Here is a 23,001-nt window from a genome sequence, read left to right on the forward strand (position 1 = left end):
AACTTGAATTTATGAACTGTGAGAGGTCTCACAGAAGAGCTAGTCCTCGCAATCAGTGTGGCTTAAAATGGGCTGAGATAAGAAATACATCTGCTCCGGGCAGATTTCGCTAACTTAATCCTCAAAAGAATTTTTTGTAAACAGAGGGGGAAATAAAACTGTAGTTTTCAGTCAATCATCACTATACTTTCTCACAACAAATCAGAAATAAAAATAAAACTTTTGTACAGGAAGAAGCAAGGTATTTGCTGGACGGAACCTCATTCTGAAGTGCTGTGGACTATTCTTCCTGAACAAGGCTGAAGGAAATGGAAACTAGAATCTTCAAACTGCCCTGCTCTACCCCACGTAAACACAGTCTATTCGGCTGCAGCTGTCTGCAGATAAACTCAGGGAAAGTGGAGTTTAAGGTCACAGAAGCAGAATTCTGAACTTGAGCGCAAGGTGGGGTAGTCTTCGAGAATTTCAATTATTTTTTTCAGTTATTAGGAGACTAAGTAAGCCAGGATGAACTATTAAATTCACTACACGGGAAGCTCAGCATTATTACTACAGCTGAAAAACAAGTGAACTTGATTTAGAACATATTAATTTTGAGGATACAGCTCATCTTAAGTCTATGAAATTTTACCAAAAAATTAAATCCTGAAGCTGTTTTGGATCTGTCTATTTAATCTATGACCCTCTTTGATTTTATTAAATGTTTCAGGGTCAAATTTCTATAGAGTATACAGATCAACTGGGCACATATTGGGAGATCGAAAGGAAGAAGAAACCAGTAAAAAAATGACCCTATTACTGACAGTAGGCATGTGTCCTTCTTTCTTATGTTTTTGTTGATGGCAATGTTTTTATTCCTATTAGGGGAAGTTTATTAATCATATACAACACATGAGAAAGTTATTGGGGAAAGGGAAAAAGATAAGCTAAGTATAAAAAGGACATAGGTCCACTGGAACTCTATATTTTTGGTAGTAATAAAAACTTCAAAAATACCAGTAATGCCATAGAGATGCGCTCCAGTTTCAGGAGCCAGACTTCGCTTCCTCTGCGGAGTTAATTGATCACAGACACCGGTTCACATTATTTGGACCCATCGTTCATCATCTTGTTTTGTAAAATGATTTTGGCCAAAGTGAAATTTAATTTTGGGAAAAAAAAAATCAGATGAAAATTAAATCATACATGTAATTTTTACCTCTCATAAAAATCCAACTGAATTAAATTCACGAATCTATTATCCAAGCAGTTCCCATCTTCTGGTAGGGGTCATGAGCATTTGTACAATGTCATTGCTATGACCAGGGATTTAACCCTTCCGTTTTTAGCAAACGCGTGGTGTCCCAAATTTCTGGCTAGAGGCCTGGAATTCTGGATAACTGCGTGCGGGCAGAGCTGTTCTCCTGCAGCCCTTGAGACCGGAAGGCTTTGTTACGACCATGCCTTAACTTGAAATAATGGAAAGATGGATGACAACTTTCTTGCTTGAGCAGTTCACGAAGACAAACGCATGGAGGAAAAAAGTATAACTGTCATACGGAAGTGTATTTTATCTTAAAGGTTCCCGGGGTGGAGACTGTAATAGCTTTTTCTGTAAGTGTTAGGAAACTTAGCAAGTGAAAATAGGATTACTGAGTTTGCAAACAAATTGAAATATACCATCATTCCTAGTATGACAACTTTGATTATAGAAGAAATTAAGACAGAAGGAAAACATTTTAAGTGTGAAAGGAGGCAGATTCTATAACATATTTAGTAAATACAACCAGCCCAGAACAGGGATTTTCGAATTAGAGGTAGAGATCCATTAGTGTGTCACAAAATCAACGTATCAATCCCTCCTATTCCATGGGGATTACGTTGCCAGACGCCCAGCGGATGCCTGAAACCTCGGGCAGCATCAAACGCGTTTTCTGTTCGTGTCTTCCGCCCACAAATGTCATAACGCCTTCTCCATCTTAACTTTTGCAGTTTGAGGTGTAACAGCAAAACTACCATGGATTTCTCTTCCCTTCTTCACAGTTTCACAGATAGAAGATTCATTCTTACCGCAGATCTTAGCAACCTCAGTATACAATTTTTTTTCTTTCCTCATTTAAATTGAGAACTTGCACCTTCTCACGGAAAGGAAGCTCTTTCAGGCTTCTCTTCGGCGTATCCGGATCGGCAGCATCGCCACTCTTGCACCGTGGGGCCCTTAGCAAGAAGAATCAGGGTTCCGTGACCACAAGCACCGAGATTCTGCGACAGCTGATCTGATCACCAAGACAGCGACTGAGTACTCACGGGCAGGAAACACAGACAGCGTGGAGATGCTGGACAAAGGGACGATTCACGTCCTGGGCGGGCCGGAGCAAGACAACAGGCTACTCAAAACAGAGCCCAATCAAAAACGTACGAATTGTTTATTTCTGGAGTTTTCCATTTAATATAATCAGACTGGGGTTGACTGCGGGTAACTGAAACCACAGGAAGGGAAACGGAGGAGGAGGGACTGCTGTCCTGGGTTGCGACCAGAATTAAAACAAGATAAAGACGAGGATAGAAATACAGGATATATCGCACATAGTAAGAGAAAGTAGATTTGTGTCATAAGGCATTCGATTCAGTTGCTGGTTTTACAGTCATGTCTCGCATTACCAGTCTCCTACGAGATGATCAAATTAATGATTATTCAGGCCTGGCCCGATTCTGCCCAGTACTGGAGCAAACAGCACAGGCAGCTCACAGGAACAACACCCCCGGATCTCACCAGCCATCATGTTTATATTTAGGGTCACAAATGCCATGTTATTCTCACTGATCCTATGGCTCTATTTTTGGGCATAGAGGCAAGAACGGTCTGCACTGCCCTGCTTTCCATGTTCCCTTCAGTACGTGTGACATGGACACCAGCTTGTCCACTGGAATTGGACCTTGAAAGGATCTGACTTAACAGAGCAAATGAGGTCACACTGAGAACGCCAGTAATTCATATTTACATCTGTAAAAAACGCAAACGAAAGTATCATAAACTATATAAATGTCTCACCAATGTACTGTATACAATGTACTGTATAAAATAAAATTTAAAAATATTATATCAAATATGTACATGTAAAATGTATACCATAAGGCTGTGTAATAATGCACACACACATCCAATAAAGAAATTATTACTTAAAAAAAAAAGATAATAGCCTTGAAAAGGATGGATGAGCATAGTTTTTTCTTTGGCTTATTTTCAAAATAACCTTCTCTCTTTACAGAATGAATATAGTCTTAGAAATATATCATTAGTGATATATTATTGGAAAATCTGACATGAAGAAGGAAACAAATCAGGTACCTTTGACCGTTTCCACTGTAATCAGGTTCCTAGCTATCTCCTCGTGTTGACAGGGGAATGGTGTCCTTGAGACAGCTGGTAGAGATATTTCATTGGGAAAAGGGAACTGAGGCAGGAATAATTCTTGGGTTCCAACCTCCCCACCTCCACCCCATCCCTAAACCCAGAAGGAATGGAAACCAAAGCTTGGTGTAATTCTCATTTCGTTTGAACAAAGAACAAACCCTCAATTTGCCATCTCTCTTTCTTTTCCCTTTGGTGCATCTCCAGCCTGGCCTAGTATCTAGAAGTGGGTCTGACTAAGGTAAAGCCGCTGATAAAAATGATTATTTGTATTATACAGGAAAATACGCAGCGTATACAAATATTTAATGTTTATTCTATTGGCAAAAGATAAGCATTAAAACAAGGTTTCACGAGGCCTATCTGACTTGCAAATTTCTGAGATGGATTCCTGAAGGGCAGGTAGGGGCTGTCCCACAAAGATAGCACCACACCTACATGCTTTTACCTTTGACATAATCGGTGTCATGCTCTAAAGACATTTTTGTATCCTAGTCTTTTCAATTAACCTAAGAAACGTGGAGCATGTCCCTAAGACACTAACCTTTTTCAAATAATATTTTATTATATAATATTCTATATAATAAAATATTCTATATAATAAAATATTATTTGAAAAAGGTTAGTGTCTTAGGGACATGCTCCACGTTTCTTAGGTGATTTATAAAACCAATCTTACTTTTGAACATGTTTTAAACTCTTTTTCAAAAGGGACCTATACGTAAGAATGAAAGAGGGCCGGTCAGTTTGGCGGATTTAGAAGAAAGTCCTGAGTATGTCTGTGTAGAGAAGTCAAAGGTCTCCTCTCTTAAACCCTGCCTGGCCGTCTGGTAGATGTTGTTAGGAAGGGAATGGAGACAGTGACATAGATGACTCGGCATTAACTCAATTCTGTGTCTGGGAAAACCTCTTGAACTATACTAATATGGATTAGCAACTCGCTTTTCTATTTAAAGGAGACCATATAGAATCAGAAAATGTCTTAGTTTCTCTTATAGCTAGATATGGTTGTAGGACCAAGGTTACTAATGAGATGAAAACAGAAGCTGTCGTATGTCCAGGAAGGCTCCTGAAAAAGGGAGTATACCTCTCTTCTTTCTTCCTGCTGGCTGGCATAGAGATGTGATGGCTGGAGCTTGTGCAACTATCCTGGATTACTAGGCAGCAAAGTCCCTGATGATAGAGCAGCTGCTGTATCAGACTGTCTATCCTGGATTTCTTTTATGTGACAGAGAAACAAACTTCTATTTGCTTTGGGTCACCCTACTCCTAACTGATCCATTTGTGAAAATAGAGCCTACTGAGAAACATTATAGCATTTTTCATTTCTATCATTTCTGTTTATGCATTATTTGAACATGATGCAGTGTTTTCTTTCTGCACAATAGTAACTCTGGGACTGGAGTCAAGATTACATTTTTAATTTAGAAAAGATGTGAGATTTGCTCAAAGTTTTGCGGATGGAAGAGCTGAAATTTTGGAGGCTGAGATGTGGCTGTAACTCTTTGAATAGATGCCCTGAAGCTCCACCACTGAAGGTAACTGAGAGAGAGTCTGTTCACAAGCTTCCCACACAGAATTGAATCAAGACAGCAGAAACCAGTATGTGTGTCAGTCTGCAATGACACCAGATATACGTGCTGGACTCCAGTGGGTTTCTTGTTCGTCGGATTTCAAGAACTTTTCTCACTCTAAATTCTGTCTTGTGTGTGTGTTTGATAAAGAAATGTGTTGTTTTTTTTTTTTGAGGCAAAAAACTATTTTCGTAGTTGTTTTAAATATTTTTGGAAGTTATATTATTATATTATTACATTATTACCTGACCCCTAAGAAGTAAAATAACCCACGGTCCATTAAAACAGTCATGCAACTTTATAAAACAAACAAAAAAAAGGACTAAACAAGATGAGTAGGAATCGAAAGGTACTCAGATCGCCAGTGTTTGAAATTCAGAATATCTGTGTAAATAAACGCTCAAACATATAAAAAAAAAATTAAAAACCCCCAAAACAAAAAACCTCATTCATTAAAACAACTGAACATCTTGGTGTGGAATAAGGAGTATTTAGCAGATGAAAAGCCCTCCTCACTGCCTCTGGAAAGCAGCCTACAAGGGAACCACCGAGAAGTCTCACAGCCTTGTTGATTTCTTACAGTTCAGTGTACAGAGAAAGTCTCCCCCCAGCTCAGTCAGCCCGTTTAGCCCTGGTCAGCTATTGTCCACATCTCTACTGTTCATCCCAAGGGAAATGGAAGAGTGTGGGTGGCTGTACGCAAACCATCACTCCTGCTAGAAAGTAACCTAAAGCCCCTGACCCACTAAACAGGGCCAGTAACATTCGGATTTAGCTCTTAAGTATAAACACTTGACCACAGACTAATGACAACTGCCAATCTATGGCTCCAGCCTCAGCCTGTCTCCTAAATTACAGACCCACACTCTCTTCTTCCCACCCCCATCCCACGCATAACTAACTAACATTACCATTTTGCCACAACGGCTTATTTTCCTTCTACAAAGAAGTCAAACAGCCCAGATAGAGTTGCAGCCTCCCAGGCATGGCCCCCAGTTCAGCTCCCTCCCTTCTGCCCAGAATCAGCAACTCTTCCTAACTTGGTGCTGATCCAGTTCATGGTTTCCTACTTCTACACATATACAAGACATAAACAAATAGAGTGTTGTTTTTGTGTGTTTAAAATGTGTCAGACTGCACTTACAATTCCACGACCTGTTTTTTCACTCAACAGTGTACTTCTGAGATCTCGCCTCATGGGCAAGCCCAGAAGCGGTATTTGCTGGGTGTACAGCAGCCTCATCTCTAACTGCGATGAGCCTCTCGGGGGAGGGAGCCCCATGGGATGAGACCTTGGCCTCTCCTTCCCCTCACTTCCTGTCTCCGGGAAGGTGGAAAGAGCTGCTTGGTGCGAGATGGGGGCTGGGAAGGAAGCCAGACTCTTCGGCGGAGTCCTGCTCACCACAACTCTTTATGCAATCACTCTGGAAGTCCTCGTGGATTAGAAACTATACAAACTCTAATCGATGACTTTTAAGGACGTTGAGAACATACCTCCAGTCTGTCTTCCCTGCCACATTTCTGGGTTGACTGAGCTACTGGTGATTCCTTGATCACGTGCCGACCTTTCTCCCCTCTGTCCTGCTGCACGAGATTGTATCTTAACCATTTTTCAAGGCTTGCCTCCCATCCCATCTTCTTGGGAGAGTCTTACCGGAATCACCATTTAAAAATTGTCAGTTTACCTCCACCAGTAATACAAAGCATAACATTTCAGATTGGCATCCATTCCCCTCCAGAATGACCTCATCTAGCCAGGAAATCCATCTCCCTCACCTCTTACCCCTGTGAAACCATCCCCAGAATGCACCGGCACTTCCCCATCTACATTCATTTGCTCGGTCTGTGCGTTGTTCCTCGAACGCTTCTCCCCAACTCTGCACGTCAGGCTACTTCAGATTTTTCATGTCAATTCTTTTTTTTTTTTTTTTAAACAAAACTAACAAACACTAATTGTAAAAATTTCCAGAATACCAAAAGAACATAAAGTATAAAGTATAAATAAAAGTAATCATTTGATGATATGCTTCTAAACCTTTTTATTGCAGGTATAGGTATTTATCTCACGATTCTTAAAAATGAGAACTATATTGTTATCGATGTTGTTTTGCAACTTGATTTCTCTTTAAATATCATGAACATCTTTCCATGTTACATATAAATCTATTACAACAATACTAAACTTTTTTATGCTTTTTTCTTAAAGCTTTAAGTTTTAATTTCCACATTAAAATTTAATCTCTCTCTTTATTTTAAATATATTAAGATACAAGACTCTAAAGTTTATGTTTTGAAATTAATAGCCAAATGCCTGAACATAATTTAAACATTAGTCCATCCATTCACCACTGATTTGAGATGTCATCTGTATCTAATTATTAATTTCCACATGTAATGAAATAGTCTATTTAAGGATACTCTAGGGTGTTCTTCTGGTATCAGTTTTGCCTGTCCCTCTTTATTATTGTGGCAGTATTACCTTGTTTTAATAGAGTCAGGTAAGTCATCCGTTATTATTTTTAAAAACTTTTTCTTGTCTATCCTCATGAATTTATTCTAGAATCCAGATAAGCGCTGTTATTAATTTAACTAGGAAGCTCATCTTCGTCCATAGCTTTTATAGTAACTATATAGGATAATACAGTATTGAATAGAATAGTTATTTTATAGTCTTTTACATGTTAGTCTGACATAATGATTGTTTAACACTCGTCATTCTCATCCCAGGACATGGTATGTGTCTCACCATTGATTGAGGTCTTGCTCTGAGTCTTTCAATAAATTTTTATAGTTTTTTTTTTTTCTGTATGCTCGTCTGTTGTTACATTTATTCTTAGGTTATTTATAGTCTTGGGGACACATATAAATAGGATATTTCCCCTATTACAGCATCAAACTTTACTGCTGATATAAAACTATTGACTTTCACATATTTACATCGCATCCAACTAGCCATCTGAAACTTTTATTACTTAAAATAAGTTTCTTGAATTTTCTAGTTATATAATCATAGGACACATAAAAATGAAAAATTTGACTCTTCCATTCCAATATTTGTACTGTTATTGATTTTGTTTTACGACATGGCGAGGACTTCAGGAATGATGAGTATAGAGATGACTGTAAACATTCCTGTCACGAACACATCAGTGTGCCTTGCAGGGCTTTGCTAATGAACATGAGGCTGATTGTTAGTTTCCATTTTGCAATTCTATTTAAATTCTTCTACTGAAAGAGGTCTTTATCATCACACTCAGCTACCTTGCTCGTCTCTGAAGTTACCTCTTTACTCTGCTTTCTTTTGAACTGGATATCCAAGCCCTTTGTAATTTATCTTAGGTAGTTTTAATTAAACTTCTAATTAATTAATTAATTAAAAGGTAGTTAATTTACTTTTACCTAATTTACTAATTTACCTTTTAAACCTTAGGTAGTTTTTTACAATTGATATTATTTCTGTCAAAGCATCAATGGTTAAAATGACATTTCTAGCTGATGCTGGTAAAAGGCTGAGACTTTTAGAAAACACTAACAATCAGTGTTTCTTTCTCTGCCCCCAAGAGCTGTAAAGAGGTCTGCAAAAGAAATCTGCAATTCCTTCAGCAATGACCAGCTTCCTCATACTCCCTGCTCAAAATGTTTTCTTTGTATGAGAACAGCAATGCAATACAGTTGTACTATAAAATTATAAATATTGCTAAAAGTTTAAAAATAATCTCATATAATCGCAATTTGCTAAAACACAGTTTATAGTTATGTTGGGGTCATTTGACTCTTTGCAGACTGAAGGTTCTCAGACAAGATGGGATAAAGACAGCAGTCATACAATGTCAATTTAAAAGTCATTATGCAATGGATATTTCTTTTTTAAAAAAAAATTCTCAAAAAGCTTATGCGGTTTATGAATTTTAAGAGTCAAGTTTAACCTCTGGAGCACATTTTAAAATCATTTTATGTTAATTTTCATAGCTTTAATCTATGCAAGACAATGTTTTGACAAGGGTCCTATTTAATTCTACATATTATGATGGTAAGCAGAACTGCATTATGAGCATATTATTATTTAGAATAAGTAGGGATGGGCTAGGTAACTCATTGGAAATAAATTTGCATTTCTCAAATGCAAACAGTCAAGGTCAGGTTAGACATTCCTAAAGTTCAAAACTTCTTTCGTAGCTTTTTTCAAGACGTTTTACTCTTTTTATTTAATTACTCTTTTAATTATTGCTTCAACAAACCACTGGGAAAATATGCCCATATTCACCACAAAAAGGCTAGTGGAAATTCAGACACATTTACCAGTAGGTAAGACATTCAGTAAACTGATGTGTACTAAGTTTTTTATTCAAAAAACAATTTACTTATTTAGTGCCTATTATGTGCTATGCACCGGGCTACATAATGATGATAAGAAATAAACACAAACATTTAGGAAGCGGTAAAGCACAGTGGTTAGAACAAATGCCTGGGGGCCAGGGGTTTAGGTGCAAGTCCCCGCTCCTGTTGGCATTAGCCGTTTGCCTTTGGGCAACTATTGACATGCTGATGCCTGCTTTCCTCCCCTGTAAAATGGGGTTTATTCTGGTAACTACGTCCTAGGGTTATCACACATGTAAACACATATAAAGCACCTGGCAGGTCCTCAAGGAAGCTAAACACTTGCTACCACTAGCAAAGACACATCCATGCCAGGAACTGCTCCAATGTGCTTAATACACATCATTTCCATAAAGTTGCCTTATGTGTTGGGTCATGTTATTTTCTCTAGCTTTACAGACAAGAGAACTGGAGCGTGGAGGGGCTGTCACCTCCCAGTGGACAGGGTCCCACCCTGGGGGTGGATCTGGTCTCTCGGTGATTGGGAGGGGGCCATTAGCATTTGGTGGGTGGGACCAGGAAGCTGGACATCTTGCGAAGTGCAGGATAGTCCCACAAAGATTTATCCTCTGCCTCACATGGTCTTCCCTCAAACACTCTCACGGTTGAAAAACCTGTTTATGAATATATAAACCTAGAACCATCCCCCAATTCATTTTAGATAAAAACGCAAAAAAATTTTTTTTAAGCTATAGGTATGTACCAAACTTTTAAGAAATGCGAACAAGAAGGAAGATCAAGGCAAGGTTAACCTTTGTTCTCTCTGGAACTTATCCAAGAGTGGTCGGTCCACTTTTTCAGAAAATCGCGTCACCAATGCCAATCTCCTCTTGTGGCATCTGAGTTGACAACAACGCACCTCATTCTTTCGCATTCGCGGCTGTCCGTTCACTAATTCTTGTGTATGTGCAGGCCCTGACCACTCGGAATATCTTCTGGCATCGTTGAAATACTTCTTCTAATTAATACATATTGCAATACATATTGTGTTATCATAAAATTCCTTTCTATCACAACTAACATATTACATTGCTTTTTGAAATTATATGTAGAAAGTTACAGTACCTGAGTTTTACTTCAGGATAGTCGAGTGTTCACTATAGAAAGTGGGAACAGGCACATTATGTTTAAGGACACACGGGGCTATGTAACTTGCTCAAAGTCACAGAGCTGATAAGGAACAGAACCAGGATTTGAACTGGGGCTGTCCTTAGAACCCAAGCAGATAATTCTTATAACTTCTGAGGTGACAAATTTATGGACTGCTCCCTCCCTCTATGGGGTTCTTTGCACTGGGGAGACATTTATTAGATGTTTACTCAGAACGGGGGATACAGCAGTGAACGAAAAGGACAAAAGTCCCAACGCTCTAGCAGATTTGTATTCCAGTGGAGAGACAGGCGGTGCTCCAGCAAACGCATGCGTGTCTGGCGGAGGCAGCGGCACAGAGGACGAGGGTGCTGGGGAGAGGGCGGGTGCTCTTTCAGCCCACAGAAAGCCCCTCTGACACTCAAGCAGAGATCTGAATAAAGCAAGGGAGCGAACCATGTGGTTATGAGGGAACTTCAAGAGTGAGATCAGCAGGTGCATAGCCCTGATGCGGAAGGAGGCGCTGGGCAGGCTGAGGAAAAGGCAGGGCAGGCGGACGTGAGGTCAGTGGGGGGACTGGGGGGAAGATTAGGTCAGGGTTTATTCTGAAAGATACAAAACACTGGAGGATTTGAGCAGAGGTCGACAGGATCTGACTCAGGCTTCCAAAGGACCACTCTGGTGGCATTATGGAAACAGACTTTGTGGTCAGGGTGGGGGTGAGGGGTAGCTGTTACAAAGCCTGGGCAGAGATGGTGGTGACCAGGACCAGGTGGGACAGCCATGTGACAGGAGTGTTGGGTCATATCCATTTTGATGGACTAAAATAGAGGAGGCAAAAATGATTTCAAGGCCCTTGGCAGAAGCTAAGAGAAGAATGAAACTGTCATTAACTGAGATGGGAAGCAAGACTGGGACCTGAGAAAAGGGAATCAAAATTATGGTTTAGGAATTTTAAGTCTGAGAAGGCATTTGGATATAGGCGTCTGGTTGTCAAGGAGACGTCCTGGCCAGGGGTACAGAAGTATGGAGATGGCCAGTCAAGTTATGGGGTAAGAGTGTAGACAGGTAAGGATCTGAGGATGAACCCAAGACTGAGGGACCATGCAGGAAGGGGTTGCTGGGAGGAGCAGGAGGAGAGCCGGGAGAGCTCATGTTTACAGAGTGCTTTGAGGAAGGGAGGGGAAGAAGCCCTGTCAAATGAAAGAGTTAAGAATTGACCATCAGAGCATTAGAGAGAACAAACACCCAAACAAAAGGGTGAAAGAAGCAGAGGTCTGTATGAAGGGCTGTGGACAGGGGTACAGATGGCGAGACAGCAAAACCCCAAATAAGCCACAGTGAAGACCACTTTGGGGACAGTAGGGGCAGAAGGGGGTGAAACAGCTCTGAAGACTGACTCTTTTCAGAAAATTGACGTTTAGTCAGCACATTGTTTTCTACACAAAAATGCTAAACGTTAAACTGAGTAATTCATCTCAACAGGATTATAACTGTGCCTTAAAAAGAAAGTATGGAAGTAGTAGAACAAATTTGAATTATCTTTGCATGGAGATATTAGAGATGATTTGAAGTATTCTTTACTTTTGAAGATTTTCTAATTCTTCTATAATGATGAGAGTATGATTTTAGTGATGGAAAGTTGTTTTTGAAACTGTTTTATGTTATGCATATGTAGGATGTACCAACATATTTAAATTTTTCCTGGGTGAAACTCGGGCACAAACACACCAGGAGATAAAAGCAAGAACATTCGCTCATCATGGAGTTTACTGTTTATAACACAACAACCGGAAACAACTTAAATATCTGTTAACAAGAGACTGGATAAATAAATTGTGGCATATTCGTAGTTGCTAGATGCAACTACTTGGATGAATCTAAATATTAGGACAGAACACATACAGGTCAGCTACAGGTCTTGGGATCCCTCATGAGAATTGGTTAAAATTTAAGGGTTACGTTATAATGCGAGTTCATTTAAATTTTTTTTTAATGAAAGTCTTTGATTTGGGCTCTTAGATGATATTCTGACTTAAGAAGACAGATTGCAAATTCAACCAAAGCAAATGCATTTATAAAAGTTGCCCAATTAAGTTCTGCATTATTTACTAGCACTTTCATGAAAGCAAATACATGTAAAGTATAATCAGATGCTACATTAAATGGACCTATGGACTCTATATGCTTTTGGCTAAAAGGAGCACAGACTAAATGGCTTGGCTGCTCTATTTTTTCACATCACAAAAAGGCTCACCTATCTTTCTCCCCTTGGCACTGATGGTCCCTCCTAAATAAGGAGCCAAATTCTCTAATGTTTTGGTTAGAATTCCTTTTGGCATCAAGAGTATATTTGAGATGTTAACTATGCCTGCAGAATTCAAGACCATATGTGTTTAATTTTAATGTTGAATGCCACTGCAAAGGTTCTCTGCATTGTTTCTCAACAGCTGTCACGTTTAAGTTTCTTTTACGCTTTTGCATCCCAGAGCAGTTGCAAGGCTTAGGGAACGAGGGAAATGCACCATTGTGCACCTGTGAATACGCTGGGTCCCAGGCTACTCTGCTTTCTCCCTGGTGACTACAAAGCATTTTAAACAAGACGTTCTAGAAGGATTGCCCTAACTCAAAGGAGGGGTTTTGAAGTAATCAGATCCCCTCAGATCTCTCCATGGTCCTTTGTATGAGAAGGGACACAAGCACAAGCGTTTTCCATCGTCAGAACTCTAACTGTTCTGTGAGTTTCACTTTAACGAATGTACTCACGCAGATATTCTTTGCTTGGAGGAATGAATTAGTATCTGTGAAGGTTTATCTTAAAAGTGAAGATCCTTAGCACCTTCACGTGGTAATAGCAGCTGGCATCCACTGTCCAGTTTATGCTGGAGTCTGTGCTTTTTCCAGCTTTACCACGCTTTGTCCCCAGGACAAGCCTTGAGGTAGGTCAGGAGCAAACAAGGTTTGGGGAGGCTAAGCGACCTACCCAAGGTCACAGCCAGAACACGGCGGAGGGCAATTCAAGCCCAGGGGTTGAAGCCTGCAATCTAATATGCTTGGCTGCTCTGAAGAAAATCATCTCTACTATATTGATTTTTCAGTGTATTATAGCAGAAGAATGATCACTAAGCTAACACTGCTATGTAAATAAACCAAAAAACCATTAGTCGAACTAAATAGTATTCTAACTTAATTCCGCTGACGCTTTGAAAGATCGGGTTGCAAAATCTGGTGCCCTTTAAGAAATCCCATTCCTAAATTTTTAAAAAAATTTATGAAAGTTGATATATATACAAAAGAGTATGTGTACGTTAGTAGCAATAATGAAAAAACCTGAACATCATCAATACACAAAATTCAGGATGACGGGCACTTCTAGTGGGGAGGCAGAGAAAGGAGATCAAGGAGGGGCCATAACTTCTGATCGCTTCCTACCCCAAATCCACCATGGAGGAAAACAAACAGCAATCAGGCTTCTCATTAAAAAGTCTTCAGTTACTGGACTGAAATAAAAGGAAGAAGACTTTTATAATTAAAAATCATCTGCTTTGTATTCTTCTTCTGAAAATTAATTCTAGAAAACTGCTTTCACCATGTATTCCTTTTTCTGTTGAGCCAGATCATAAAGGCCTTTATCTTCTGTTCTCTTGCCTAGTGAAGGTTCTTTCTTCCTTATCTCAAACAACACTTTTGGATTAATTCATATTTAGTGAACATAGTAGCTATATAAATAATTAATAGAAAAACTGAAAGTATTTGAGGTAAAGAAATTTTATTCACAGTATCTTGTAAAACTAAAACTGTAAATCGACAGTGTGTGGAATTTGACCATAAAACTACACTCTTTCTTTTCGAAAGGGTTTAGTTTATGGCAGATGTTCAGACTTGAATGACGTAGGCAATAAGAGCAGAAACTTTCACTTCTACGGAAAGACCAGGTACCACTGCTGGGTAACGCTAAGCATCAACAGATGAAGAGTCTGCTTGGAACCTGTTCTAGAAGAACGGCCCTCATCTTTACAGCTGATAAGCAGAGCTGGATAAACCACCTTTTAGGTTCCTCTTTCTCAAGGAGACAGAATACAGGGCGACCCTCACATTGCCAGGGTGGGGGCGGGGTGGTGTTAAAAGCTGTCCCACGTGCAGTTCTCAGCAGCAAACGGCCAAGCACCACGGGCACCACTGGCCTGGAACACCCTGGGGCATGGGATGAGGGAGCAGAGCTCCTGAGTGACTCAGACCCACTGAGGCTTCCTGGTTCCTTATTTTAAGGACGGGGGCTGACAACCACCTCTGAAAGAATCACCGAGGAAGAAAAATTTCACAAATTGCATGAATTAAGGAAAAAGGGACACCACAAACAAACATAAGTTCTTGGATGATTAAAGGCCTAAATGTAAGAGACAACATTTTACAAGCCAATATAGATTATCTTTATGACTCCAAAAGCAGAAATCTTGAGGGGGAAAAAAAAAAAAAAGGATGAGAAAAGTATGATGAATATATTTAAAAGATAAGCCACACATGTAAGGAGATATTTGTAACACGTAGTGTTACAAATATTCCTATTTAGAATACAAAATGTATAGCTGTAAATTCGTAAGAAAAAAGATAAACGACCCCAAAAGAAAATAGCAATTCACAAATGCTCTGAAACGTCTGTACATATGCTTATACTCACAACTATAATGAAATACTATTTGGCAAGACTTTGAAAATCTAACAATACAAATGGAAGGAAGAATGTGGAAAAATCAGAAATCTCATAAATACTTGGTGGTAATATAAATTGGTACTTTGAAGAACAATTTGGATTTATCTATTAAGTTGATTATAAGCATACTGAAAACCCCCCAAATCTCACTCCTAGGTATAGACCCTAGAAAACCTTTCGCACGTCTTCTCAGAGACATAAACCAGAACGTTCCCTGCAGCATTATGTGTAAGACCAGACTCTGGAAGGAATCTAAATGCCCCTCGACAAAGAATGTATAAATACATATGCCGTATTCATACCAACGAAGACCACACTGTGGGTAAAATGAGGCTCCTCTGATCACAGCTACTTGGATAAATGCAAAAATGTAACACTGAACCAAAATAGAAAGTTACAGAGCAGGGGTTGGCAAACTATGGCCTGTAGATTTCAGTTTTTTTTCTTTCCTTTTTTTTTCCTCACATTTTTCCACAAATTTAAAACTAATCAGAAAAAGAACATTTTATCACATGTGAAAGCTATATGAAATTCAAATGTCAGAGCCCATAAATAATGTCTTTTGGAAGACAGCCTCCCTCATTTGTGTATGTCTGATCTATGCTTCAGTTATGCTTTGGCAGCGGAATTTTTACACAAAGACGCTATAACTCACGAAGTTGAAAATATTTATTATGTTGCCCTTGATGGAAAAAGTTTGCTGACCCTTGCTACAGCACAATGCAGACAGTGGCATTTATTAATATATGAGATGTTAAAACGTATTAAAAGCACTACAGAAACACGCTGCCTATGTGTGGTTCACAGTGGGCGTCCTGAGGAGCTCAAAGGAGCCGCGGAGGTTTTAGAGTTTGGAGGGGAACTCGGCGATGCTTGAGGGCTGGGGGACAGCGAGTTCCACTACTCTGTGCTAGCTCGCAGTGTCAGCCCTGTCGTTCTGCGTGCCTTTCAATGACATCACATATTCGCGAGGCTGCATTGTTGGTGGTTGCCGTAGTAAAAAGCAAGAACTGTGTGAAAACCAACGTGGAACAGGAGATGAGGCTCCTGTTTTTTTTTTTTTTTGGCCTGGGATGCTGTGAAAAACTCCTGAGATGCTGGGTGTGTCAAGCTCAGAGAAGGTTCGAGAATCTGTTGTAGATCTTTTGTGGATACACACATAGGTGATAAAAGTATAAAAGAATGCTCAGAAATGATACCCTGCCCCCTCCCCAATCAGGATACTGGCACTTCCTCTAGAGAAGCAGAAAAGGGAAAGTAATCAGGAAAGAATTCACGGGGGTTTTAGCCTTGTCTCTAATGTTTTATTACAAACAACGACAACAAAAACATGAAAGCACACAGCGCTATGTTATGATTCTGACACAGCTGAGTGGTGGGGTCATGGGCATTTATTCTATTAACCTGAATGCTTTCTTGAATACTATACACTCAGAATATTTCACTTAGTTCTTTTTTTGGGGGGGGTGGGGGTGGGGGGAGTGGTGGAGAAGACTGCCTAATAGAAGAAGAGGCCTCCTTCGTACTGCAAAAGCACGGAAGAGAAAGGTGGGGTGGAATGAAAGGGCGGCACAGAGAGTGAGGACGGAATGAGATTAGGCACCAAGCTGCATAAAAGAACCTTTGGGACAATAAACATCCATCTTCTCTTACTGGGCTTTCCTGAACATAGGGGTTAAAAAACACTACTGGTGATTAGCAATTTCCTGAGGTTTATTAGGACATGACGTTCGGCCAGGGTCTCTGATAACTCTGCACTTCTCATCCTTGGTTTAACTACAAATACAATCGACAGAGAAAAAAAATTGGAAATATAACAAAAATGGAGCGTAGGCTGAGATCAGTCTTTCTAAATAATGTAAACAGAGTGAGGTCTGGGAGATTTAAAGCTTAGAAAGCTGGATGATCACTTGACATTAGATTTTTTTTTTAAGGGTGGATGAAATTATAGGAATGTTTAGTTTGGTTTGATTCTCTTCTACCAAAATGAAGGAAGATTTGAAACTTCACAGCAATAGAAATGGAAACAGAGGACAAGCCAATAACTGAGTGAAGCCACCAGCACAGTGACCTGAAGCTCAGGTAGAAAAGATTTAAACCTGTCTGCAAAAGGATGTGGGGTCGGGGAGCAGCAAGGAGACAGCAGTCAGAGTGTGACTCAATGAGATCAACTTAGTTAGCAATATACTAAGTAAAAAGATCTTTTAAAGTAGTAAGAAGAAAAAAGAACCCAAAGTATTCCAACATTGTTAGCACACATTACTATACACTTCGCACGATATAATTATATTGGTACAATTTTTTAAATGCGACCATCTGCTGCAGACGGGTCATCTGAAACAAATTATTTTTTAATGGGAGTGGCTGGGAACCAGATAGAGATGAGAAAATCACTGTAGGCAGAAGAGCCGACAGATCGTCGGCACAGGTTTTGGGGACAGGCGCCCTGAGGGTGCGTCCTCCGCCACTTAGTGGCCGAGTGATGCTGGACGTGCACCTTTCTCTTCGGCCGCATCGTCCGTTTGCGCTCATGCTCCCAGGCAGCGGACCGGCAGAACTCGACGTGGGTCCGTGTGATTTTCTAGACAGCAAGGAGAAGACTCGAGCCATTAGGCAACTTGGAGGCGCGCACTTTGGACGAGAGCAACGTGTGGAAAATCAGGAGGCACCACGGCTTCCCACAGATCACTGTGAAGAGCACGGTTACATGGCGCTCACATCCACCAGGCCGTGAGATGCAGACTCTGGTTCTTTATCTTTTTTTTTCCACCAGGCTGTGAAATGCAGACTCTGGTTCTTTATCTTTTTTGAGTCATGAACCTCTTTTGAGAATCTAATGAGAACTGTGGAGCTTTTCTCTGGTTAAAAAAAAAGAAGTATATATGTACTCACATAATTCTGTATTTAATTACTGTGTGTGGGGGGGAGGGGGGATGGTGGTGGTGGCTAGTGGCCCTCAGTTAAGAAACACCTGGCTATAAAAAATGCATTCCAGAGTGAAGGCAAGGCAGTCATTCAAAATTGTAATCAAAACCAAATTAATGGAATGAAAAAAAAAATTTCAAAAACTAAGGCTTGTGTGTAAGTTTGAAATTCCTACAAAGAGTTTAAATATGAGATGAGTTTTAAAAACCTAGGAACTCAATGTTGTTATTCTCTTCTTTCTTCTCTTTTTAAAAAATAACACATGATTGGGGTTTGATGCCAAAGAAATATTTTGCCTTTACAGGAGTAAATGAAGTTGAGTGGACTCCTCCGAGGACTGCTGACTGAAGAAGAACTAGAAATCAGTGATCACAGCGCTTTCCCCAAAAGTCTCATGAAGTTTTGCTCTAGTCCAATGAATTTCTGCAATTAATTAAATAAACTTTATTTTGTTTTAAGTCTAAATGGAAAATCGAGCCCATTATCTTGGAATACTTATATTGCAGAGTAGATAAACTAATTCCTTCTTTATGTGTGTTAAGACAGAGTGAAAAACTAGACGAAACCAGTATGAAAATCTAAGAGATGCCCATCATCTCTTAAGGTTCTTAGTTCATCAATATGATACTTAATCTCATTAAGTGCATCGTACTCATCGCTGAGATCCTGCTTACAGACTTGACTCTCACACCCCATTATAAATTGCTGTAGGCTAAGAAATGTGTCGTAGCCATTTTTGTTTCCTAGCTCCTACCATACCTGACTTGACATAGAGCAGAGGCTCAATAAATTTGTACCGAAGTAAATGATGTCTAACACGTGAATACATTTCCCATGATTTCTTTTCTGGGTATTGCAGAAGTGAAATTGCCCGATCATTTGCTCTTCTTCAGTTTTACCCAGAAATTCAGTCAGGTTGCTCTTTTTCCGTGAACTCCCTTTTCAAACCCTTTGCCCATTTTCTGTTGGAGTATTTGTTTTTTTCTTATCCGTAGTTTTTGGTGGTTTATATATTCTGAATGCTATTCGTTTGTCTATTGTCTCTGCAAATGTTTTCTTCCAATCTGTCACTTGCTTTTTAACTTTGTACGTTTTATCGTACAGCATTTATTTTTTAATGTAAACCAAATTATCATTTCTGTTATATATCAAGAGTGACTATCTCCTATAAACAATGGCTTTTCTAAGGACATAAATCCCTCCTCGGGCTTGAGATAAACCACTGCATTTAACTTCCGTAGATGGATGTTAAAATGGGACTCTTTTGGTTTCGCTTTTGTCTGAAGACCAAAACGGTGTCAGCTGCTCCCATGCCAAAGGATGACACTAGATCCCATAGCGCCGGCAAAGAAATTGTTTCTAAAGGGTTGACCAGGTTAGAAGCCAGGAAAGGATTTCTTCCAAGAAAATGATCAGTGGGTTGAGCCCTACTTCCTACCACCCAGTGGGAAGGACGTGGAGCTCAGCCCCACCTTCCTCGAGCTGGCGAGTGGGGCTGGAAAGGTTCGGTACTGTCCCTGTCTTAGGGGGAGGCAGTGGTAGACTGGGGCAGAAAGAGAAGTCCACAGGTTGAAACAGCCCATGGCAGCAGATCAAAAGGTGGCGTGAGAGGCGTAGCTAAACTCCCACAGAAACTAGGTCAGAGGTCAAAGGTATGTGTTGCCTAGAGACCAGCTGTGGAAGCAGCGGGACTGTATAAAAGCGATGTCACCCGGAGGACTTCTGCCAAGAGTGTGGGGCCTTGGCTAGAGACGGTGGATGGTGCCATCGGATACCAAAGCTTTACCCCTGGAGGGGCCGGAAGCAGCCTATAAATGCAAGGTGAGGGCGGACAGAGAAGAACCACCTTCCCCTCCCCCTCCCACTGCCACTGCCACTGCCGGCCAGAGGCAGGCCCGACGTGGGGGAATGAGAAGTTTAATTTTGAGTGAAATCTGGAGTTTACTTTTCATATAAGACTGGATACATATATTTTTTTTTATTAAAATGAGATGATTCTTATGACTGAAAGTGACTAGAGGAAAGTTTTAAAAAATATTTGCAGAGGAACCAGACATTAATTGGGAGTGAGAGGCGTCTCCTATAAATTTCGTCCAAGTGCAATAGCGAAGCAGCCCCATGGGCAGGCTGGACCGGGCAGTGCGCGAAAGAGCCTCGGCTCCCGATGGTGCCCGTTCCCGCTCTCCAACACCCCGGCTTTGCTCCCACGTGTCCCATGGAGCTACAGCATCAATCTACCACCTTCGTGAGAGTCTGAAACCACGGATCTTGAGTCCTGTGCTCTACACATATTCATGTAAATCATTGCTGTCACATAGTCCTACACAATGGAGTGTGATCTGTACAAACTGAAAGTAATACAAGAATAGTTATTTGTACACCCATGTTCAAATAGTATTATTTGCAATAACCAAAAGGTGGATGCAGCCCAAGTGTCCACTGACACACAATGGAGTATTATACAACCTGAACAAGGAAATCGGAACACATGTGACAACATGGGTGAACCTTGAAGACACGCTAAGTGAAATAAACCAGTCACAAAAGAACAAATACTAATATGAAGTATCTAGAATAGGCAAAGTCAAGAGACAGACAGTGGAAGGGTGGCTGTCAGGGGCTGGGAGGATGGGGAATGGGTGCAGAGTTTCACCGACGAAGAGAGTTCTGGAGACGGATGGTCGCAACAGGTGCACAACAATGTGAATAGATTTCTGAACTGTGAAGTGCCAATGCACCACTGAACGGTACACTTAAAAATGGTTAAGATGGCAAACTTTATGTTTTATGTATTTTACCACAGTTTAAAAAATCGTTAACCAAAAAAAAAAAAAATTAATGTAATTTAAAAAGGAAATTTAACCTTCATTAGGCATGTACCAATAATAGGAGGAATAATAATGAGGGATGGCTAAGAATGATTGAGTCTTACCGTGCATCGGCTACTGTGACAGGACTCAACACGCATGGTCTCATTTAATCCTCATTGTGAATTTATTAAAAGCCCTATTTTATAGATAAGGAAACTGAAGCACAAAAGAGTAACTTGCCCAAAGCTACACAATTTGAAAGGAGTGTAGATACTCTGACTCCAGCACTAATCCTCAAAGTGATCTGGCAGTAGACAGATTTCAGTGCCACTTAATTCTCCCTCACCTTCGGCCTCTGAGACTAGAAGAACTCATGGAAATCCTCAGCAGAATCACTTACACGCGCACAGTTCTCTATGGTGTACAAAGCGCATTTGATGCTACCCATTAAAATACTGCAACACAGACGATTTCCCTTTTATCCAAAGAGGAAACTGAGCCCTAAAGAAGTTAAGTCACTTGCCTCAAGTCGGATGACCAGTTCGGGTTCCGATCCCTCAGCTTTCACCTCTGGGTCCATGGCTACCCATCCACATCCAATTCCCCATCTTCCAACTTTGCATTTTTCAGATGACAAGGTCTACAGGGACATGCCCCAAAAGGCTAATAACTTGTCCATGGTCACAAAGAGAGCTGGTATGTTTTACACGTATCATCGGCGTATACCTTTCAAGATGCTTCGCCACGTTAGCACATATTCCACAAATACGCATTGACAGAGTAAGGACTGGTACAAAGGCGGAAAGCTCCATCAGCATAAAATAGAGTGCTTTCTTCTAGAAGCTTTTTGTTTGTGGAGTCAATGCTTTAGAATCACCACTTCACATAAGCACCCAACTTTTTAGTGCCCGCCTTTTACCCAGCCTCCTTGTCCATTAGCTCTACAATTATGCTGTGATCAATTGAGCAAATCCATTTAGACAGCATGTCTAGCCACTCTCGTAGTGGATTTGCTAGCGAAGCAGCAAAGTGCAAGAGACCTGTATATAACACAGACCTTTGAGGAACGAACTACATAAATTCTTATTCGATCCTGACTGAGTGTCTGGAAGGAATTCTTAAAGCAGTCTCAATAGCCCGGAGTGAACTTCAAAATGGCTGAATGTAAAAGTGCAGAGCTCAGTTCTTTTGTCCAGCAGAACCCTTTCTAGTAAAATAACTCATTTCTGAGTTTGACACGAGGCTGATGATTGGTGTGAAAGGAGCAATGACAGGCGCTCAGGTGGTGAATGGAAATTACCTGTCCGCAGGTGGAAATCTGCCAGTGTAATCCCTCAGGTGTCAAATTAAGGTTTTATTCCATGAGCCCTTGTTTGTTTTTTTCTCACAGCCTTAATATCATGGGTGGGATTGGGGGGCTGGCACCCACTGAGTAAACTCTGTGGCAGGTGCCCTCTACTTTCTCTGCTAGAATATCCAACAAAAGCCAAAGAGAAACAGGTATTGCCAAGGAGAGCTTGACAGCAGCAAAAAGTCTGAAGCCCTACAAATTAAAATGTCAAGACCATTGGCTGGCACTCCCCGCCCCCCCGCCCCCAACGCCTCTAATCAGACCACAAAAACATGCCTGGATTCAAGGAAGAGCAAATTGATCTCATTTCAAGTTATTAGTACTATTACTGCTAATAATGGCTAACATTGAATGGGCACTTTTTCCTGTTAGATTATTTATGCCGTTTGACAGTACGATCCAGGAAGGCAGGGGTGGGTCTGTTTTGCTCACCACTATATCCCCAGCTGTGAGTCGCATGTCTTGTACATAGTAGGTGTCCAGTAAATATTTGCTGAATGCATAATCTCATTTAGTTTTCATGATAACCCTATAAGGTTCAATACGATATTGTGATCACCAGTTTACAGATGAGAAAACTGAGGCTTGGAGGGCATTAAAATGTGTCCGAGGTTGCTCAGCCAGCAGGTATCGGAGCTTATATTCAAACCCATATGTACTTGACATCAGAATCTGTGGTTCAGCTGCCATATCGTTTCACTAGCACGGCCCAGGGTACGGGGCTTTTCCAGTGCTGAGACTATACGCAAGACAGTGTGCCTACAACTCTTCCA

At 40.5% G+C, this 23,001-nt stretch overlaps 1 protein-coding gene across 1 annotated transcript in view; it reads right to left on the reverse strand.

Annotated features, from left to right (window-relative positions):
* The window catches only part of MTHFD1L (methylenetetrahydrofolate dehydrogenase (NADP+ dependent) 1 like), a 154,167-nt gene that overhangs the window by 68,195 nt on the left and 62,971 nt on the right, over nt 1–23,001 (reverse strand). The window lies entirely within an intron of this gene.

Source organism: Pteropus alecto, unplaced genomic scaffold (assembly GCF_000325575.1).
Source record: "Pteropus alecto unplaced genomic scaffold, ASM32557v1 scaffold176, whole genome shotgun sequence".
Taxonomy (NCBI): Eukaryota; Metazoa; Chordata; class Mammalia; order Chiroptera; family Pteropodidae; genus Pteropus; species Pteropus alecto.